We start from the raw sequence: 22285 nt of genomic DNA on the forward strand, positions 1-22285 counted from the left end.
ATGGAGTCACCTGGATCACCTGAATATCTCAGGCAGCCGTTAATCATGGCTTCAGGCATTTGTCTTGATTATTTTGGACCAATACCTCAGCAATAAAAACAGGACAATAAAGAGCATGAGATGGCATTAAATTTCAGATATTTTAAATCTTAGGAATATTTTAAAATTTAAACAAATTCCCTAATGCTTAACCAAAATGTTATTGATTTCTTATTTTTTTTATCCTAACTAGAAATATACCCCAGATATTTCTCATTGTAGAGAACAGCATTATTTAATTCCAGCTCTAGAAAAAAATAAAGAGAAATGGCTATCACTTTTTTAGTGTTTTAACTCCTATGTTAAAGGATTGCGAATAGTGAAACCCAGAAAGGGGAGTAAATGGAAGCACTGGTGTGAAGCTGTGTATCTACATTTCATTCAAAGGAGGTATTCCTGATTACATGACTTTGACATGTGGACCACTATCTAGAAAATGCTCAAAATGCAGTGCACATTTCCTTATACCCAGGAATTCCTTATCAGTTTGGCAATAATGCAATATTAATATGAAGTGATGCTGGTTGCACTTTGCACTGTGCAGTGCTATTACATCTTCACAATAATATTTGCACAAAAATTAAACTGGATTTCATTTTACAGGAAGGAATATTTTATAGATGTGTCTGTATGCATGTCTAAGCAAAGCACAATATGGGACTTAAGTTTGTTTGTTTTGCACAAATTAAAATCAAAGCAAACAAACTCGTGTTACTGGAATAGGTTTAGATTGTAGTCTGATCAGGCTACAGAAAATTTCAGCTGAGAATATTGCACCTGCCAACTGCTTTTCATATCAGGGAATTAATCAAGCTGACTGTTCAGAGAGTTTTTGAGGATGTTCATTATTTCAGCTATTAATTTTTAAAAGCAGCAAATGTTACAAGTCAACAGCATCCATAAAAATTGATTTATTGTGCAATTTGCCTCATGGTACTGGAAGGAAAGGGAAGGGCTTGCGTATCTACTACTGCCCCTCTCAATTTTGTAAGGCATACAATGCATATGAGTATATAACTTTTAAAGGAAAATTATGTAGCTAAAAATAATAAAACCCTTTTTGCATTGTTTTTTACCAGTGTGGATGGGTAACATTTGAATGCTTGAAAGAACTGCAGAATTTAACATTAAAGAGAATGAGAAGTAAAAGAAATTGCACAGAGAAACAGTCAGAGAGGGGAATCTAAAACCAGTGAGGTCTCACTGTAAGACTGAGTCATCAATATAGTTGTCTATGCTTCAGTCTCAGTGAAATCTATTAAGTGCCATTCTTTTATAATGTGTATTTGGTGTATTTGCTTGTGTGTCCCATAAAAAGATGTTTTACCTCATTTAGGCAAACAGTTAGAGAGAAGGTTCTGTTAAACACCTGACTTAATGAGACTTCTTGCTGCAGACTAAAGTCTGTTCTTGTTGGAGGGGAAAGATACCTCAAATTTAGAAATGTGAGCTTATCAAACACACTAATTCACAGCATCTGAAGTATCTGAAATAAGGCCTTTATGATGCTAAACATGGTTTATAGTTGGTGCAATGCAGTTACCTGGTACAAAAGTACGTCTTGTGAGAAATTTCAGTCTCTTGTATGTCACACCTTCTATGGAGTAGTGGCTAAATTCCTGGTCCTGCTGTGATTTTTTAGAATTCAATTAGGGCTAGGATTCAACCTCTGCTTCTTTAGGTGAGGTAGTACAGCCTTGACTTGAGGGCTTTGTCATTTGCATATCGATGGTAAGAGTGACAGACAGTGAAGATCTCTTCTGTTATTTTATACAAATTAGATTCACTTTGGGGACCTCTCTCTTCCCTGAACAGCAGATATAACATGCTAAGTCCATGCTCCTGTAACACTGATCTCCTTGGAGAGTGCTGCACTTGACCCACTTGTGCTAGGGTCCAAATGGGGAAAAAAAATGAAAATACAGACTAGAAAAACCCAATGTCCAGCTGTTCCAATAGATAAATCCTAAGAGCTTTAGAGGGGAATACAGACTTGTAGTAGAACACAGACCTTTAAAACATTGTACATAATTCATAAGGGAGACATAATTTTCCTGAAAATCTTGATCATCTGGGTAGAGGACATCACACAGTGAATGAAAATGAAAATATTACTAAAGAAATTGTAGATCTTCTCAGTCCTTTAAGATTATATAACTGGATCCGAGCATCAAAGATCTACACTGACATGAGGAGAAGGAAAGACCATATAACATTTTTATAGTGTTTGTCTGCTTGATAGCTTTGCTCAAGAAAATATTAACTTACTTTAGCCTTTCATATTTGAAGTATAGTTCAGATTATGAAATGAATAACATTTCATTTGCTCTGACTGGAGAAATCTGGAGTGTAGAGACCACTATTTGTTTTATAAATCCTTTTTATATTACATATCTAAATATTCCACAGATAAAGAAGAGATGAGAGATCACTCACATATACTATTTAAAAAGAAAAGACAGTGTGGGATGTTATTTCCTGGGCAGTTTTACAGGAGAGAGACATAAAGCAAGTAGGTCTTTTATGCACACATTTCCCACACAACATTTTTACTTCCCATTAACTTTTTATTAATAATGTAAAGTCCCTAAAAAACCCAGAGAACTTAGGGTGTGTTACAAGACCTTTACAGAACCATTGATGTGTCTTAGCTTCTTCAGGCTTTCATACAACCCTTGGGTGGGCATTCAGTGACACCAAAATACACCTATAGGGGGCTTGTGGATTAAGTAATAAGTGGCCAGTCTCCTGTTGGGACATTGCTCTTATCATTATCATCTTGATCCTCAAAAATATTCAAGCTGGTAATGATTTTATGCTACCTACTGTGTAAGATTTCAGCTTCAGTGTAACATTTAATAAAGCATTATCTGTGAGGTTCAGTGGGGCTGTATTGATAAGAGTTGCCTTTAGAAGACTTTGTGAGGCTGAGCAGTGGTGGCTGCGTAACACAAACACAGAAAATAATGAAATAAAAACAAACTACATGATATGCAGAGATAAATGTTCACTCTAACTAATGAAGAAAAATAACAGCAAAAGGAAAAATATTGCAGAAACAGAATGCAAACAAATAAAGCAATAGCAAAGAAGAAAGACAAATAACAAGAGCAAACTAAGAAATGAATAACAAATAATAAAACAATAACAAATAACGAAAAATAACAAACTAGACTTCAGAAGTAATCAAAGTGAGAAGGAAAGTGAAAAGAGTGTATTATACAAAAAGCAGATTAGTGCTACATGCTCTTGGGATCAACAACTCAAATTCCTTGCATAGGCAAAAATGGGTTAGGGAATAGTTTTGTCAGAGCTTTGCACATCACAATGCACTAATTGTTCATCAAGACAGACCTCAGAATGGCTAACATGTGGATTAGCATGCAGATTCATGGAAGGAGTGTGATATGGGAACGCAGATAAGCTGCTTGTGCTTGCCTCAACATTTACTCAAAAATGTATGGAAATAGTTCAAGAAATCCAATAGCCTTTAGATCAGGAATAGATGAACCGTACACATGAATGAACAAATGGAAACAATGTATTCATTTAGGGTGTTTTGTTGGTTTCTTTACCTTTTGCTGTGAAAGTGATGTCTGTTTAGCAGTGGTCAGGAAAAAAGATGAAGGAAATTTCCACTTGTAAATACCATTTCACTGAAATGGAAATAGTTTTTAGGGGTATTCACATCCAATTGATAGTTTGTTCTGGCAAAAAACAAAGCCTGCTTTTTGACATTCTTAGAACAAGATGGCTTAATTTCTCCTTTGAAATGACTAATACTCTATTTTATTATTACATGTATCCACTGTATTTTGAGATAATGCAAAATCATATTACAAGAATAATTTAATGAAAATTAAATGTTTTGATTGATCCAAACCAATTTCCAGTTATTCACTTCACTATTTTCTTTCTCAAAGCAATATCTCTGTCCCAACTTGAAATTAAGAAAAATTTGAAAACTCAATATGCTGCATTAAATACTCATCATCTACATGTAACTCCTATTATTGTGCAGCCTTTAACAATGGCATCTGTAGAGAATAAGCTGTTTAGGAAAAACACCTGGAAAAACATTATGTTTCTTCCACACTTTTTGACCTTGAGGATATGACAAGAGCACACAGAGAAAGGGCAATCTCAGAGGGAGGCAGGCAGGGGAGAAAGCAGCTCATGAGCAAGACAATGTAGCTTTCCAACTGCAAAGAAGCTGTGCATTCTGCTACTGAAGAAGTACAGGAGAGGGAGAAATATCAGCATTAGACCCATCTCCCACTAACCCAGTGGCCAGGGCACTCTTGACAACTGTCTCAGTTCTCATGCCATCCAGAGAGCCAAAACCAGGTCTCATCTGCAAGGGGAGGCATCATGTGCATGCCACTGGAACGGGCACTGCACGTGTGCCAGAGCTGGTGGTCTCAAAGGGGGATTCATGATCCCCTTTGTGCTCCATCAGTTTAAACAAACCTTCTCCTTCACTAGCCACACTGAAATATTCCTTACCTTCTCCCCCAGCTTCCACACCTGGAGGTCCAAGCTATCTGGCACATGATAGCAATGTGCCCACTTCATGCCACAAATTCCTGTCCTTCAGTTATTGCTGTGACGGAAAGGTTATCTCAGAGAGAAAAAAACTCCAGCTGAGATTTTATTACACTGTTTTGTTTTCTGTGTTTGAAATGGTGTCTTGTCTTCACAAAACTTACTCTTTTAAGTCATTGGATTTTAATGACATGAAAAAGCACTGAGCCAGCTGTCACCATATTACAAATGTGACTTTGAGAGCAAAACCAATGAGAGTTTGAATCCACCAGGACTAGAGTTATTGCAGAAAAGGTCTAAGGTCTTCTTTCTACACCGCTGGCTGTGGAGGCTTTATCAGGTTGTAGACAAATATTTTTAAAGCAGTGAGGAAGGCTATAATATCGAAATTATCAAGTAAATTCTGTTTAGATGACCCTAACCAGCCCCAAAGAGAAACCTCTTCCTCCTTACTCTCCACCCTCACAGACATTGGCAGCTTTCTTTTCTGCCTTAAAATGTGGCAAGCTGTTTATAGCCGTGAATAAAGCAAACCAGCCAGGTAGCTAAGGGCATACTGACAGCGAAGCACTCTATTCACCTGGATTGACTGCAAATAAAGAGCACCCCAAAAATGGCTCACTTGGTTTCTGGCTGACCTGAATAACACCAGATTCTGAGGAGGAACCTGACGCTCACCAGCATTATGCCAGTATTGCTGCCTGAGGTCAAAACTCCATTTTGTCAAGGTCTGCACTGTTCTAGAGGGATTTGTCAATGAGAGTATTACTGTCTCAGGTGTCTTTGATCTGTGCTCAAAAGCTCAAATGGCCAGGATTTCAAAGGACAAAGATTCTTGTCTGTGTTTTTAGCAGAACCTATAACTTCTCATTTAGAAAAACACAATAATATTTAAGTATCTTTACTGAACTCTCTTACACTTTCTTTTGTTTTACAGAATTGGATGACAATGTATTGAGGTCAAACGCTGGTTATGTTAACATATTTTGTGCTGAACCAGGATACTAAAAATCCAGGACACGCATAGGTCTAACTCTTTCAATTTCATCACCTTAATTCAAAGCTGAATTCAGCAGGGAACTCATTTTATGATAACTAGTATCATTATAACATAAACTGAAGTTGAAATAAATGTTGGTATGCAGTATAAAAAAGTAAGAGTTCATGCTGGCTTGGGGTTTAGGAGTTCAACGTGGGAACAGACATATTTTATGAATGATTAAAACATCATAATCTTTTATCTTTCTTCACTATTGGGATTTATAATCTGTTTTACTGTAGTTTAGACTTTACACTGATACAACAGTGATGATCACAGATACTATGAATTTTTCTAAATTACTTCTCTGTATATCATATTTCTGTATAATCTGATCTATAACTGTTAAATCAGCCCTAGAGAAGCCTATGTTGTTGGCAGGGGTATCATATAATCATCCTGAAACCAAGGAGGAAAAGATTATTGGAATATGTGTAACAGCTGGATCAGTAAATCAGGTCCAGTCTGGTATATACCATGTTCAAAGTAACCAGTGAATGCTATAAGTAGTGTGTATTTCAGAGCAGCTCTAGTGGAGAGAAGATGCTGACCTTAAACCAGGATATAAGTCTCAGGCAACTACACTGAGTTTAGTGGACTTGGATTCACAGATACAGGTCTGAGACAATTTGATTCGCATGGTATTTCTAACTTCAGGAACAGGGCACAGAACGTTAAAACAGCCTCTGTCTCTTTTATCTTTAGGGGAAATTTGTGCAATGCTGGGTAGGACTGACAGCATGCACTCCAATTTACCCTCTCCGTAGGGTCTGAAGGGTTACCCTTAACCCACTTGCATGGCCACTCTTTGGTGGGTGAACCTTCATGCTCTGTTTAAAGTTCATTTTGGATTTGAGTCAATAGGAAAGGAATGTAAGTTCACTTTGGGTCTGAGTCAATAGGAGAAGAATCTATCAGAGTGCTGGAAGGAGAAAATGTGTTCAATGATAGTTAAATTCATATGGAATTTAGGGGTAGTTTTGGACTTCAAATTCTGCCCAAACCTCAGCTTGTATTAAACATATTTAAATTGTTTTGATTGTCATCTGCTTGATATTTTGAAAATATTTAACCTTTGTTTTTTCCTAAATTGAATCAGAACCAAATTACATGGGGGATTTGAGAAACATTAAAACTGGGGGAAAGTCGAATCTGAAATTAATGTGCTGCTTTACATTATTTTCCTCTCTTTTTTCGTGGCTCTGCCTGCATTAGAACCAATTCTGTGCCTTATTCAATTAATGTCTTCATGACAGCACTCAGAAGTGAAAAGAGTTAAAAACTCACAGGGGAGCTCTAATGGTAATGTGTCCTGAGAGATATTCATTTGGCCCCAGCTGTCCATTTTATTCTAAGTGCTAAATGCTTTAATATACATAGACTATCATTTACATAGCAAGTAGCTATGCGAGATGAATTATTTATTTTGTGACAAATACCTAATACCCAATGTACTGTCAAATACAAAGAACTTCCTTATTTGACCCCTGTGTGTAAATTTGCATTATAGAATTCATTATCTTAGTACATAAGTCACATTGAAGTTATGTGCAGATATCTGTCAGTGGAGCTGCAGATTACGGCAGCTTTGATTTAATGGCACTGTTTGCTGTTATGCCATACTTGTACAGCAAGAAACCTGATTTTTCAGCTTTGTGCCACAGAAGCTGCTCATATATGTAACAGCTGCACTTCTAATGTAAAAAAAAAAAAAAGTAGATGCAGTAGAAAACCAACTCAAATTATGATGAAAATATGAAAATCAGTAGTTTGTATGTGAGAGAAATTGCCCCAGGATTTCTTATGCCTGAATGAAGACAAATCAGGACTTAAATCTTCTAAAATCAAGAAAATAATATTTGCTCTGTTCTTCCCAGGCAATAGGTGACCTGATCTTATGCAGCCAGCTTCATGTTTACATTCCAAAAATGTTATAGAAGTCAGCTTGAATAAGAAATTGTATCGTATCTGATTTGTTGCTCTTATACTGCATACCACTCTGTTAATTCTCACATTAATCTTTGATTCTCTATCATTGGAATCCAAATCCTTACTCACTATTTATTCTAACCATTTAGATAGCCATATTGCACTAATGATCATAGAATGTCACAGAGTAGTTAGACCTATCTCAGGGTAAATATTGTACTGCTCACCTTAGTAACTCTGCCAAATTTGATGTTTGTTATCATGTCCTTATGACAGTTATCAGGGTAGTCCTCAGTGTTTGGTGTAGTTGAGATAAAAGAAAGTATCAGTTCAGAAACATATACTCTCTGAAATTGCATGGGTATACTTCAAAAGATTCTGAGGTATGACTTAATCTGTGTGCAGATCACAGAAAATTGAGATGTTTATTTACATAATTTGTAACCATAAAGCAAGGTTAAAAGGTTTCACAGAAACAGTCCATCTTACACTCTTTTGTACGCTTAGCCTTTTTTTTTTGACATTTGACATAACTTGTGGAGAGAAAGAGTAAATAAAATATTTCTAAACTTGAAAGAGATTTTGCCTGAGATGAAGTCAGAACAGGAAGGTCAGGTCAATTTTTATTGAATCAGTCCAGTTTCCCATCTTCTACTGAGATGCAATTTCTGAAGCTGGTGCCTTCAAGGCTGACTCATTTTAGCAGTTCTGCGGAGAGGGAGTTTAGAGTACCCGAGAATTTTCATTCTGTAGGTTAGAAAGTTGGTACAGTCACAGACTGAACTCAGCCAGAAGGAGTTTATGCCTGCTAAGTGAACTGAAAATTAGTGTTGACCCTGAAAAAGCTCTTCTATAGCTAAAGAATTTGTTTATCTGCACTTTGGCACTTCTTGGATAATGAAAACCTTTGAAACACAATAGGCCAATTAAAGACCTGGTGTGAATGGGCTCAATGCCACTGAAACCAGCAGACTTGTGCCCACTCACACCAGGTTTGAATTTGGCACATTGCCTTTGTCAATGGCAAAACAATGTTTTCAAGAAATTTCCTGGCAGAAGCTATGCTGCATGGAAAATGCATTCATTTAATATGTTTATTTGCATAACAGATCTGAGCTTCAGCAGAGTTTATTATTCATTATGAAATGTCATTCCCCTCCCAGCCAGCAATGAGTTGTACATCAGAAAGGGTAGCCAGAGACATTCAGGAATCAAGAAACATTCTTCTGGTTTTTTTTTTTTTTTTTAAATTGTAGTATTCCCCCTGCTTCTTTCCCCATGATGAAACAACTGGAATGCTGGGCTAAAACCTTCAAAAATAAAAGTTCAGGAACAGATAAATATGAAATCCTATTCAGACACCTACCTGGTTTTAAGTAGTGTTATCTGGTCTCTGGCTCTCCAGCTGATGCTATGTTTGATTCTGAAACACTCTGAAAGAAATTAATGGGACCTCATCTTTTAATAAGGTAGAGATCTAAATATGGATTTATGTGGTTAACTTCAGGCTTTTCTTTTCAAAACTCTTGCTGTAGATTATCAGAAAGACTCATCATTCAACTGAAATATTCCAGAAGAAAGCTTCCATCTGCTGTAGGAGATGGAAGATAGTGTATTTCTGTTGCGACGAAGTTTAATATCCTTTACTACCCTATATAAAATTCTGGGTATTTGGTACCATGGTGTTAAATGGTGAAGCTCGAGCTGTCAGATAATATATATGGACAGATTTCTGAAAGCCCTTAAGGTTAGTGCTATAGCCTTTGCTTCAGCTATGATACAGGGAAATGGAATGACTCAAATGTGTAAAGAAAGAGTTCCGTAGTGTTATGTATCCATTTTATCTTGTATTTACATGAATAATTAAAGTTACAATGCAATAAAATTTTTAGTTTTTATTTTGACCACTCTTGGATGGTCCCTTAATTTAAGGGATATAAAAGAAAAGAAGGTATTTTTGAGAGCTAGAGGCTGACTGCTTAAAGGAGACAATATATCTCCCTGGTGTCTTGCCCTTAGGGGGCAGAAAGTCCCTAGAAAGGTCCATGACTAGTGTGTCCCTTTCCTACTCCAACTAAGTTTTTTGGAACTGCTTATATGAAGGTTTTGTAAAAGTAGCATGTGAGCAGGGTGGTACAAATAGGACTTTTCAGGGAGAAGTTTGAGAAGTGTAGGTTAACTGGAGTTAACATGCAGGTGAGTATGACAGTACATGAATTATAAACAGAAAGCCAGACTCCTAATCTTTTACCTGCAGTTGCAAGGGCCATCTGAGAATGCCTCAAAACATGCCTTTCATTGAGAAGCTGTGTGAACTCTGGTGTTAAGAGTCAAAGGGACATTGCTGTAGGTGTATTGAAAGTTTTCGTCTTAGGAATTGTCTAAGATTTGTGCAGGAGAATGTAGTTAAGCTAGGAAACATCCATAACTTCAAAGATACAGGGGGCATTATGTTTGCAGAGTCCTTCAATGATACAGAAACTCATTTGGTTAACAGAAAGTATGTTTGCCAATCCTAAGGAAAGAAAATGGCTTTTGCTGAAAGGGATTTCAGTGAGTTTCAGCTCTGAACAGCACCTGCTGAGATCAAGAACAAAATCACTCTTCCAGGAATGACTGAGGATCTAAATTCAAATGGCCTGATCTGCCTCCCTTGTTTTCTGTTGCAGAAGAAGGTCTGTAAGTGGGAAATATATACATACATTCACATACACAATATGTGCTCACGTGCTGACCTTATACACTCTGGTCTATCCAGCAGCTGGCCTTGTATCCCTGCTCTCTCATCCAAGATGCTGGCATGTAGATACAGTTCAGCTGTTGTTACGCAGGCTTACACACATACTCACAGCGACAAGCACTGTGGATCCTCCCAGCAGCTGGCCTTATGCTCCAAATTTAACCAGTAATTGTAAACTGGATCCCTTGGTATCCCGGCTGTTTCATGTACAGGCTCACACACACTAAAGGGCTTTCTGGGTGGTCCTGACCTATGACCTTACCAGTAGTCAACTGCCAGACCTTACACCCTCCACAGGTGCTGACTTAGACCTCCTGGTCTCTTCAGTAGCAAGTGCTCAGACTCTTTAGTCTGTCCAGTATCTCACCCAGACTTACAGCTGCTCTAATATCTGGCTGCCAAGCTTCTACCCTACTCACCAGCTAGTTCAGCTTTACCCCTTCTCGTGATGACACATCTACATATGATTTAGTCGAGGTGTGGTCTCTCCAGCTTCTGACATTGTAAACACATGACCTGGTCACTGACTCCTGGCTCTTAGACATCCACACACACACACATGGTCACAGAATAAAGAGTACCCTCATTCAGGAAAATATTTAGAAATGCAGTTTCCTGAGAAGACGGGGCAGACTGCAGATCAGATGCGCGGTGTGGCTAGACCTGAGTACTAGCAGCAGTCTGTTTACGTGCTTGTTTCTCTGGTTTATCACCTCATTCCTCTATCTATCATCTATTCCACCTATCAACACTTACATATAAACAAATTTAAGTAGGTGTTATCTGTAGTTAAATAGACAGTTTTCTTGTAAGATATTTTTTGTTGGAAGGTCCTGATTGTCTTGTGGTAGTTCATGGGGTAGGCAAATAGCTGTAAGCGACTGTTTTGACTGACTGCCATGAAAGCCAGGGTATATCAAAGGGGTGCAAGGAGAATGTGGCTCTCTTTTCGATCCAGACAGCATTCTTCTACTGTTTTGCAAGAACAGCAGAAGTCAGAGAATAGCACAGTCATGAAAGAAAGCAGAGGGGAAGGCTGTGGAGAGAAACTGAATCCGATTTTATATCTAGTAGTTAGAAAAAGCAGCACAGAACTGACCATTTTCCAGCAGCTCGGGAACAGAGCACCAGCCAGCATCACCTGCTTGTTTGCTTGTGCTTCTTTTAACATACACTGCAGTTAGAAAAATGTGGCATGATATATTACAGAGCAAGGATCAAAGACCAAGTGAAGTGGAGAGGATGGATGAGACAGAGGAGTTACAAAGGAAGACGATAAGATGGCAAGTCTGTCCCTGAGGTCAGGATATCTGAAGGTGATCTTCATTTAACATCCCTTTCCATCAAAGACCTGTAGTAGAACCATTTGCTACGATAGTGACTGTGCAGTGTGGAATGAGCTTCATGTCCTCTAAAATATATGTTAACACTTAAAATTTCATCAAAAATACACATTGTTTATAGTTCTATGTGGATAAATGCAGGAAAAAAACCATTCCTTTTTATGGTTTTAGAAGATGGCTTGTTTTGAAGCAAAAAATATTTTTCTAAGCCCTGTCTCAGGGGAGTTATTGAGACCATGAATTTTATTTCCCAAAGCTGCATATGCAGATTGTTAAACTCATGTTCTTTCATACCCATTGTATTCAGCAAAGACCCAGGACTGCAAATGTAAGCTTCAAATAATACTTTACCTAATTTTACAGGTGACCACTTTGGCACACATTGACAAATAACTGTCATCATGGAACTTAGGGGTAAAAGATAAAAATCTTTGTGTGCAATCAAATTGTATGAATAAATGAAATCCGTTCCTAAATGAAAACCTTATTTCTAGACCTAAAGATTAGGAATGGGTTTTCATTTGTCTTGGAGGCCTTTTGGTGTTGGGCTTGGAATAGTCTATCTTGCTTAACGTATAGTTGATGGGACTTTTTTTCCAAGGTATAAACAAGAGAAGGATAATTTCTGAAAACTAAGTAATACTAATCAAAGTTGGTGTGAGTTGTTACATGTGGACTCAATTCAATCAAGAATGAAAAAATTCCTTCTCTGGTAAGTATGGGACAATTAAAATAACAAGCTACTTGTTAGGCAATATATTTCATCAATGAATTTACCATTTAATCAAATATTTTCTTTTGTCTTTCTTTAGTGTATCATTGCAGATTTTTCCTATATTTCCCAAGTTATAATCTTAATGGATCTACTAAGATATGATAGAGTAGATAATAAATTGAATATGCAATCATTTCATCCCAGTTGTTCTAAGTCTAGAACAGTAACTCAAAGGTAGGGTCTCTAACGTGGTAAGATGTTGAGAATAGGCAGCAGTGACAGATACGGACTTGGAATTTCTCTGGTATTGTGGTGTCATCCTTCCTAATACAATTCCTGTGTCACTGGACTTCATTCATTCACGACTTCATGTCAAGTTCAGTTTTACCATGATTTCCTGCTAGATTATCACATTACTGCCCATAACTTGTCTGAAATGAGGATCCACACTGAATGTGCGTTATCCATTTCTATTTTACTAGAGTAATCTCTCAGGTTTTACCATGAATTTATGTTCCATTGGGCCACTTCCTTGCAAATACCAACATTCTTCTCAGTCTATATTCTTTATTATTGAGTCTTATATATCAGCAATAGATATGTTAGCAGCATATTTTCTTTTCCTGATGTCAAATTATTAAATGACTGCTCTAGTATCAAACTTTCTGCTCAGGTCTTTGAGAAAAGTAGTTTCATGGGCTAATGATTTATTGAACATCACATGATCTTTCTCTGCTACGTTAGCAGTCTTTGTTGCAGCAGGGTCATGATGCTCAGCTCAGGGTGGGGGTGGAAACGTGATGCTTACATGCATTTTTTACTGACTTTGAAAAAGGATCACTATAAAGCTCCTTTCATGAGAAAACATTCCTTCCCTCCTCTGGTCTCCAGTCATTCACCATGGAACTTACTGCAAAACTTGTCTTTTGGAAGCTGGAATGTTATTTAGAAGAAAACACAGTGTTGAGTAGGATTATTATCCATGTTGAGTCTGCCAGGTCCTGATTTGCTTGAGATGTGATCACAGTTGTAGAAAGGGTGCTGCTGCTATTTGAATTGATTAGATAGTCTTGGTTTGTTGTGCTTTAAAGCTTATGTCAATGTTATACAAATATGTAGACAGATACTCTTTTAGGTGGTGTTTAAATCAAAAGAGAAAATGAAGAAATAATTAATCTGCAATTTTTTCTGGGTAATTTTTTGAAGTTCTAATCATGAACTGAAAATTAAGATGTCTCTGCCTTTCTGTAAAGAGTAATGTCAATATGCTCCAAAAATATTTTATGATAAAGAGAAAAAATATTTTAATAAAGGAAACATTTTTTTATTTCTTTACTAATTTTCATATTTCAAGATTCCTATACCTATCAGAGTGAACAAAAAAACAGAGAATAGATTTTTAGAAGCATGCGAGGTAGTATTCATAAATTCATGTTCTTTTCATGTCAAGTACACAAATTAAAAAATCGGAAATATATCAAATTGAAAATGGGTCTTGTAAAACACTTAGACATGAGTATAATGATATTCACACTGAGAGTTGCACCAATGAAGTTATCACACCTGTAATCCAATATAATGAAATTGGCATTAAAACTCTGAGGAAATAAATGTAGTGTGATGCAGGAAGAGAAAGAGCTGGAGAGAGATGGAGAGAAAGAAGGAGTTCTGGACATTAGAACTTATAACAAACATGAGTTTTGTAGTTTATAATGTGATTGAAATCCTTTTCTTTCCCTCTTCTTTGAAATGTGATTTGCTAAATGTCTGTTGCCAGCTTGTAGTAGTTCCTACAATGTATTGTATCACAGTTCTTTTGGGAGGAATGCTGGATGCTGCAAAATAGTATTCATTTGGCTGCTTAGTTTTCAATTAAATGGTGCAATATGAACTGTAGTAACACAGGCAGGCGGATGGTCTAGATGAACCAATGCTGTTTCAAACAAAAACGTTTGCCATTCTGAACACAGCATATAAGCCAGATGCTGTGAATAAACGTTCTCTTTTTATAGCCAGTTAAATCAGCACTTGTACTGCTGTAAAAAATTACTGTAAAGGAAATTGTATATATGGGAGACTTACTCTAAACAATATTTCAGGAAAATGTAACACAGATACATAAATGCATGCTTAGTTTAACTTCTTTACAAAGATGAAAACAAGATAATGTATTTTATAAACAACTGAGTAGGAAGAGTACAAGGAATTTTTTAAAAAATGCTTGGGAAACAAAGAATTATCCACTGTAATCAATCCATCAGGCTTCAATTATGACTCTCAAAGGACTTATTAGTCAGAGCAAGACCTCCTTAACAGCCTCAAATAAATGCGTCAGTCATAAATTTCCAGAAACCTTGACCGTTCACTCTAAATGTTCCCCTTGTGTGAAATGATTCCTTTTCTTCTTCTAGATAATTCAGTGAGCATAATGCTCTGGGTAAATATGTCTATCTATAATTCTGGGGAAAAAAAAAAATCAAACACATAAGTGATTATAATGGTGCGAAAACTTAGCATGTTTGCAAAGTTTCCTCTTACTTGTCCTTAAAATCCACCAGAGTGCAATGATGGATTACAATGGAATAAACTTGAAAAAAATTCACAATGCAATCCAGTTTTGAGTGTAGAGAGGCAGCCTGACTATACTGTATACCCCAAATTTTAATTTTAGAGGTTGTGTTCTCTGTAGTGTGTCTACAACACATAAGCATTATGGAGCTAGACCAGAACATGACCGATCCCAGCAGCAAAGGTCTGTATTAGGCATGCGCCTAAGGGCTTTCTAAAAGCAGCCCTGATTTTTCTGTGCCCACCTCTCCCTGCCACGCCTCACACATACATAGAATCATTCATGTTAGTTAAAAGGAAGAGATAACATCACTGGGAGTTTCTACATCTCATCTCAGCAGGTAGTCACCCGCAACTTGAAGTGAAAGAAGCTTTCATGTGGTCTGGCAAGAGATGTCCGCTATCTACACCATTCATATGTAGGGCCATGTTAACCCTTTCTATTCAAGTAAGTTTGCTGAAAGACTCTCTGGACCAAAATTAGTTATCTCTGCACGGTTCTGTATTCCTCTGTGCTAATTCACCATTAGATTCCCTGTGTTTAGCTTTATGCAGTGGAGACTGAAGATCACTTGGTGCAGAGCATGGAAAAGGTTTACATAACCTGGAAAGTTGTTTGACTTCGTCTTGGGTACCAAAGCCTAACAATGTTGTCTATATCACTGAGAGCCGTGAGGTCTATGAGCACATGCTGGCCTTGGCTACTCAGTTGGGATCTGGATAAGCACCTCTGTCATTTACCTCAGCTCTCTAAACGGTCCCAAAACAGACCTCAATTCAGAGTAAAGCAAATATGTAGGGTAAAATTGAACTGTTCAGATTATAATTCCTAAAAACAAAAAGTTATGTCAGTATTCTGCTAGACACTCCTTTCTGCCTTTATAATGACATAAAAACCCCTTAGAGTAATACACTGATGTAATTTTTGATATGTAATGGTTGTGCTGGATCAGATTGAACTACATCAGTAAAATTATCCTCCCAAAGCACTTTTTAAATTATTGTGAAGCCTTGACACATTGCAACTTAATCTCTCAAATGAAGACCTCCCTTCCCACACCGTCTGTTAAATAGTAAAAAGAAAGAAACAAGAACTGCCTGATAACATTTGGAGTGAAATTTTGACAAGAAAATCTTTCCAGTACATGTGAAATACAGATGCAGCTAACCTCTCCAAATCACAGCTCTCCCATAAGTTTGGGGGAAGCAGAATTTACTGTTTGTTCATCACCCTGTGACAAAGATCACAACAGAGGAATTTGCTTCCCAGTTGGTGTCAGAATAGTTCTGTCTCCATAGACTTAGCAGTGAAGATAGGATTTTTCTTTGCAGCTTCTTTCTGTGAATGAAGAAGGAAAAATACTAAAATTTACTTTCAGATATCACAGCAAAAGAAGTAAAGAAGTAGGGGTAAGAGAAATAGCTCTTTCTCCCTTTTGCTCTTATGTCAGGGAAATAAATTTTAATCTTTATTGTGTTCCTGTGCTTTATTACATCCAATCTGATTTCTTATATCATAGGAAAAAGGTTTTGTCATTTTCCTGTTGTTGAGATATGATTCCTTTAATTATCTGAGACTGCAACTTGCCAGCTTGTAACTGATCTCTTCCCAGGGGTTTCCCATGATGTATGGTGAAGGCGCTTCCTTGACCCAGCAAGCCCTGGGAGTTTTCATCTCCTCCGCTGCATATGAAATGTTCCTCCTGCTGAAGTGAAGCCCATACTTGGACAATTATTGAGTTAGCAGTGCTCATCTCCAGGATTTCACCCAGGACCTAGTCATATTTATTATACAGGCTTAGATCTTGGCTCTTCTATGCTTTGTGGTTGTCTACATGGATGCTCCTTCTGCTTTCCTGGTGCATTAGTTTTTGAAAGACATTTTAGCCACCCACAGATTAATATAGAAACTCATATATTAGTTTGCTACCTCATGTTGTAAAGATGTCATCAGCTCACAAAGGGCTCCCAAACAAGCTTTACTGGCTTACTGAGCTAATAAAGAATCTATGATGATAGAATACTATGATGATAAAATACTATCGGATTCTTTATCTCCCAGACAAAATTATGTTTTGGTCACTGTGACTGTTTATTTCCTGTGTACCACACTTCTGGCCAAGAAATCTATAGCTGAATTCTGGGCAGTTCCGACCTTGTGCATAGTGGAGTCAGAACTTCATAAACCTCAGAAAAAACTTTCTAATTTCTCTCTTGCTGTAAATAGGATGGTGCAGATGCCTAAGAAGGTGAACATTTTTTCCTTTCTTGACTTTGATGTTACCTATGAAGGATGTGAAACTTTATTTTCTGATCTAATAAATGCCTTATTCTGAGCTGGAAAGCACATCCCTGACTTGGTTGGCACTTAATTATTTAAATTGGCTAGATTTAGGTTTCTTTCCATATCAGAAAGTTGTTGTTTAGGTCTATATCATTTTACACCATTCAATTAACCAGTGGCATTTAACATTCTGGGACATTACAAACTTACTGTCTATAATTTAAATGACCGTTTAACTATTAAAAAAGCCCTATAATTTATGGGGCACACTGATACCAGAATTATAATTTTGTGCCCTTTCCTAGGTTGTTCAGCTAATCTTGAAATTTTAATACAAAATAGAACCAAAATTTTGAAGACTAATAAGAAAATATTATTTCAGATGAATGATCCTTATATCTTTGCATTCTGTTGCTTTAGGAAAAGTTAGATCCCAGCAATAACAGTACAACCTTTCTAAAGATCTTCTTTTTATTAAAAAAATACATATTTAAGTGCTTTTCCCATAATCTGTGATTTTTGGCAGCTTCTTTCATAGGTCAAGATTGTCTTACTCATTTTGGGTAGTTTGTACTGGGTCTGGCTGGTATGGCGTTAACCTTCTTCATAGGAACCTGTATGGGCCTGTGTCTAAAATTGTTCTGATAGCACATCAGTGTTTTGGCTACTGTTGAGCAGTAATTTTGCAGCATAGAGGCTTTCTCTATTTATCCCTTTGGCTGCCACTGAGTAGGCTGGGTTCCATAAGAAGTTAAGAGGGGACACAGCCAGGATGGCTGACCTAAATTCGTCACGGTAATATTGCGTGCCATATAACATTGTGCTCAACAGTGAAGTGGAGGGGATAGATTTTCCCAAAATTGTGCCTGTTTTGGGACTGGCTGGGAATGGTCTCCTGCTGGGAGTTGGTGAGTGACTGCCTTTATATCCCATGCTTGTTTTTCACCTCTCCTTCCTTTAGTTATGAAACTGTTTGCATCTTGACCCAAGTGTTTACTCTTGCTTTTACCATTCTGGTGTGAGTGTGGCATAACTGATCATCTGTGTTGGTGCTTAGCTGCTGACTGGGGTCAACCCATATCCTTACATAGACCTATTTTAGCTGACTGGTAGAGCCTATGAATGTCCTCATATTAAGGAAAAAAAAACCAGTGACGAGCTGACTTCTGAAAATTGCAGAGGAACTGAATGTATTTCATCAGAGTGTAGATGAAGTGTTGAGGACATCACCGGCCTTGATTGTCTTAATTGTTAGTGTAGCACCCGGCCTTATTTTGAATCCAGACCAAATAGCAGCTGCAAACAATTTCAAGGCAGAGTTCAGGAACGGCATTAAAATATGTGTTACTCCTGCAGCTAGCTTTCAGACTCTCTGTTAGGCTGAATATGAAGCTTGAGTAGTAGGGAGGTGGGACATTCTTTGCTGGTGAATCTCAGTGTCAAAACCAGTCTGGGAATGCTTGATTTACTGATGTATGTATCCTCATTGAGTCGAATTTTCCTACAACATGAACTCAATAACTGAAATATTTGCAGGAACTGCAATTACTGGGGAAAATACCAGGTTACGATGCAAAGCTTATTTAAATAAGTTAAAGATTCTCATTCAGACTAGGACTTAAATGTAGAATCCCCATATCTGAGGTATGATGTGATTATTGAATTATTTCAAAGTGCTTCTTCCCCCAACTCAATTTTTGATTGAAAAAAAAAAATCATATTGAAGTCAAATGTAAATACATGTATTTAATTCGTTTGTCCATAAACAGAACTTATTTTCTAAGGAACACATAACTATAACGTCTACTCTCTTGACTGGGAGAAAAAAGGATTATTTTTACTTAATATCAAAAGCTGATAGTGTAGATAGCTACACTTAAGCATTTTAGGCATGTACTGGCCATGATTCATCTTTCTTTGATGAAGCAAATCATCCTCCAGAAGGTACTATTTTTCCCTTCAGTTATAAAGGTTGTTTAGATGCTTAGTATATATAGAAATCTACATTGTAGATGTCTAAAAAGCTAAGATGAATCCCTCAGTACAGGTTAATTCATTTTTTACTATGCAATTTAAAAATAATCAGGTTGTGAAAACCTGACTGCGTAAAACCTGATTATCATACCCATGTAAACTGAGTCTGCTAGATATAGGCAATTTTGCAAAATGTTCTTGGGCTGTGAATTCATAATTTCAAAAATATGTTGTCTTGACAGCCAGAACTGGGCTTCTAATTCTCTTCGTAGAACAAGCTTAGTGAAGATACTCCAAGAAGGATTTTTTTCTGGATCCATACATGTTACTTCTAGGGATGATAAAATGCTAATAATTTTTGTGATAAATGAGAATATCACATGGGGTGTAGAACATGACTGACTCATTTACCACAACAGCCACAAGGCCTGTAGAAGGTAACACCTTCAAATTTCTAACATCAGAGTTGCATTGGCAACGGCAATCTCCACTGGAAAGGCCTTATATATTGTCATTGATCCCAGCAGTCCACAAAGTAATTTGAAGGTATGATATTCAGTTCAATAGGATTGGTGCAGTTCTCCCAGATAGAATGCAGCCAGTAAGGAGGTGTCAGGGGATCGGGTATAGGAAAAGATGTTTTAATAAGTAGCCCAGTACAGAAGGATTATTGCATTACTGGCTTACCATAGCCTGAATTTGAAGGTTATACTACAATGTCTCTACCAGCTTCATAAACTTAAAATTGAGGCAACTTCACCACAGATTACAGCCTAAAAGAAACCATTTTTTACATGCAGGTTGTGAGCATTGAAGGCTTTACAAATTGCAGTACGTTCAGCTCAAATTTTTCCAATCAATGGAGCATTTTTCTTGTGCATTGTCAAGCTTCTACTGTAATTACAGTCCACATTACATTTCTAGTGCTTTTTGCATGCCTATAAAGTCAGACCCTTCCAGTAGTATCTACTGATTTCATAACCATCTATCATAGCTTTCTTTGTGGCTGGCTATACCCAAGGACTTCTAAGACTTGCGATGTTCAGTGCACCTGCCCAGTGGCACAGCTCAGTGGCACTGAAGTTTATTGACATTTCTTTTTGCTGTTATGCAGCCCTGCTCTGTAACATTTACTCTGTCAATTACATTCATTTTGGTATTCATAGTCAATTCTATCTCTGTGTGACTTTAATTGTATTTCACTAAATTAAAGAGGCATTATAAAGTTGTTACCCTTTGATTTTGTAGCTTTAATTTCATTTTTCTTTAATCTTTGGAGCGCACTAGATTATCAATTAACATAATAAAACAGTCACTGTGGAATTTAATAACAATACTGGATATTCTGTGAAGTGAACCAGCCCATTTAATGTTCATAGCATGATGGCAGCATGTGCACCAAGTAAAAAAGTAGCCAAAATTCTACTCTACACTTCTATTTTATCTCTATACATGAATGAGGGTTTTGAGGTTATTTTAAGGAGTTGTTTCCAATGATTGTGGACTTCTTTTGAATGTTTTTATATTCTAAAGTTGTAAGAAATGTGCAAGATCTTAATTGTTCAAACCTTTTTTCATTATAGAAGATGCAGTCACTCTTATTGGTAGGCAGAATGAAGTCAATTGATATTTTAGCACTGTCTTAGAGGGCTCCTTTCAAAACAACCATCTCCGCCCACTTTTTGGGGCTTAGAGCTTCCTTCTTTCCAGTGGTCGAGACCTCCTGGCCTGTTTGTAATACTTGCCCTGGAGAGACCAAGGAACTTTATGTTTTTCCTGCAGGTGAGTTTGGCTTCTGTGTTACTTCCCCTAAATTTTCTGCTTTCTGTAGGGAAGCCAGTATTACTGGTGCATACTATGCATTCATGAGCATGTAGGGGAAAATCAGGTACAAAACTGTCTCTTTCTTCTGTCTCGGTCTGCATAGGGAGGCCAGACATTTTAAGTGCCAGGATTCTAAGCATCTACATTTTAAATATCTTAGTGAAGGTTAGATGTTTGTAGTAGGTTTAGCCTCCGGAGTTATATGAAAGCCAACAGGAAGGGAGAAGGTTCTAGAGTTACAGGTCCCTTTGTAGTACTCCAAATATTTCTTGTATTCAGTGATTTTACTGAAAATTCAGAAACTCATCAAACCATATAAAATACACTCTTCAAAATATCTTTTAGGAGCATCAGACAACGTGAAGAGATGCCAATAACTACCCATGCATAACAAAAAATATCAATGTGGCCACAGACATAATTATGAATGTCAAATTGTTGCAATTACCTAATGATTTCTGAAGAAGTTAAAGAAGTGGGAGGGAAGGATACAAAGCAAAGAAGAGTGGAAAAATATAAAGAAAAGGAGAAATGTAAAAGGAAGACCAACAAACAAACAATCAGTCTACATATTCACCAAACCAGTGGTAGTCCATCTGCATTTCTGATAAAGAATAGAAGTTCATTGTTGCAACAGTACAGTATTTTCTGAGTCACTGTTAAATATTTCTCATGAACTTTAGCACAAAACTTTCTAAGAAGCTTTTGAACAAACACACACAAAAAAAATCAATCTCTTTTATTTGATTTTTTTCTATTTTTTTTTCTTTTTATTATTTATAATTTGGTTGAATTCAGGAATACTGGATTGCCTTAAATTTGCCTTTTCTTCTGCTTGTTGTCACATTCTATCTACAACAGAATTTTTTGGGAAGAGAAAAGCCTTGGTGATCTGAGATCCCCAGAAGTTACCTATACCACCAGTCCTGCTGGCCCATTTTCCTGATTCTGAGTGAGTCACTGACAAAAAGTGGTGACACTGGCCAGTGACACTGTGACACAGACTGCAGGGTCAGCAGAGCTGCACTTCCCTCCACCAGGTTTCACCCGCTATAAGAAGCACAGGGCTGCCAGACAGAATGGAGTCCATTTAACGTGTGAAGGTGGGGAGAGAGATGTGAATGAGAGATCCTCTTCTGCAATATTTCTGTTAAAACATGTCAGTTGTTTCCCCTCCTCTGTTAACACCAAAGCTGATCTTAAACATGCTGCATTCCAGACACCATGTGCTTTCTATTTGTATTCATTGCAGGTGACACTAAAACTACTGCAAATAATTCAGGTA

The sequence above is a fragment of the Corvus kubaryi genome, unplaced genomic scaffold (genome assembly GCF_017639235.1).
Source record: "Corvus kubaryi isolate FWS band 111438036 unplaced genomic scaffold, C.kubaryi_AGA036_p1.0 split3-73, whole genome shotgun sequence".
Taxonomy (NCBI): Eukaryota; Metazoa; Chordata; class Aves; order Passeriformes; family Corvidae; genus Corvus; species Corvus kubaryi.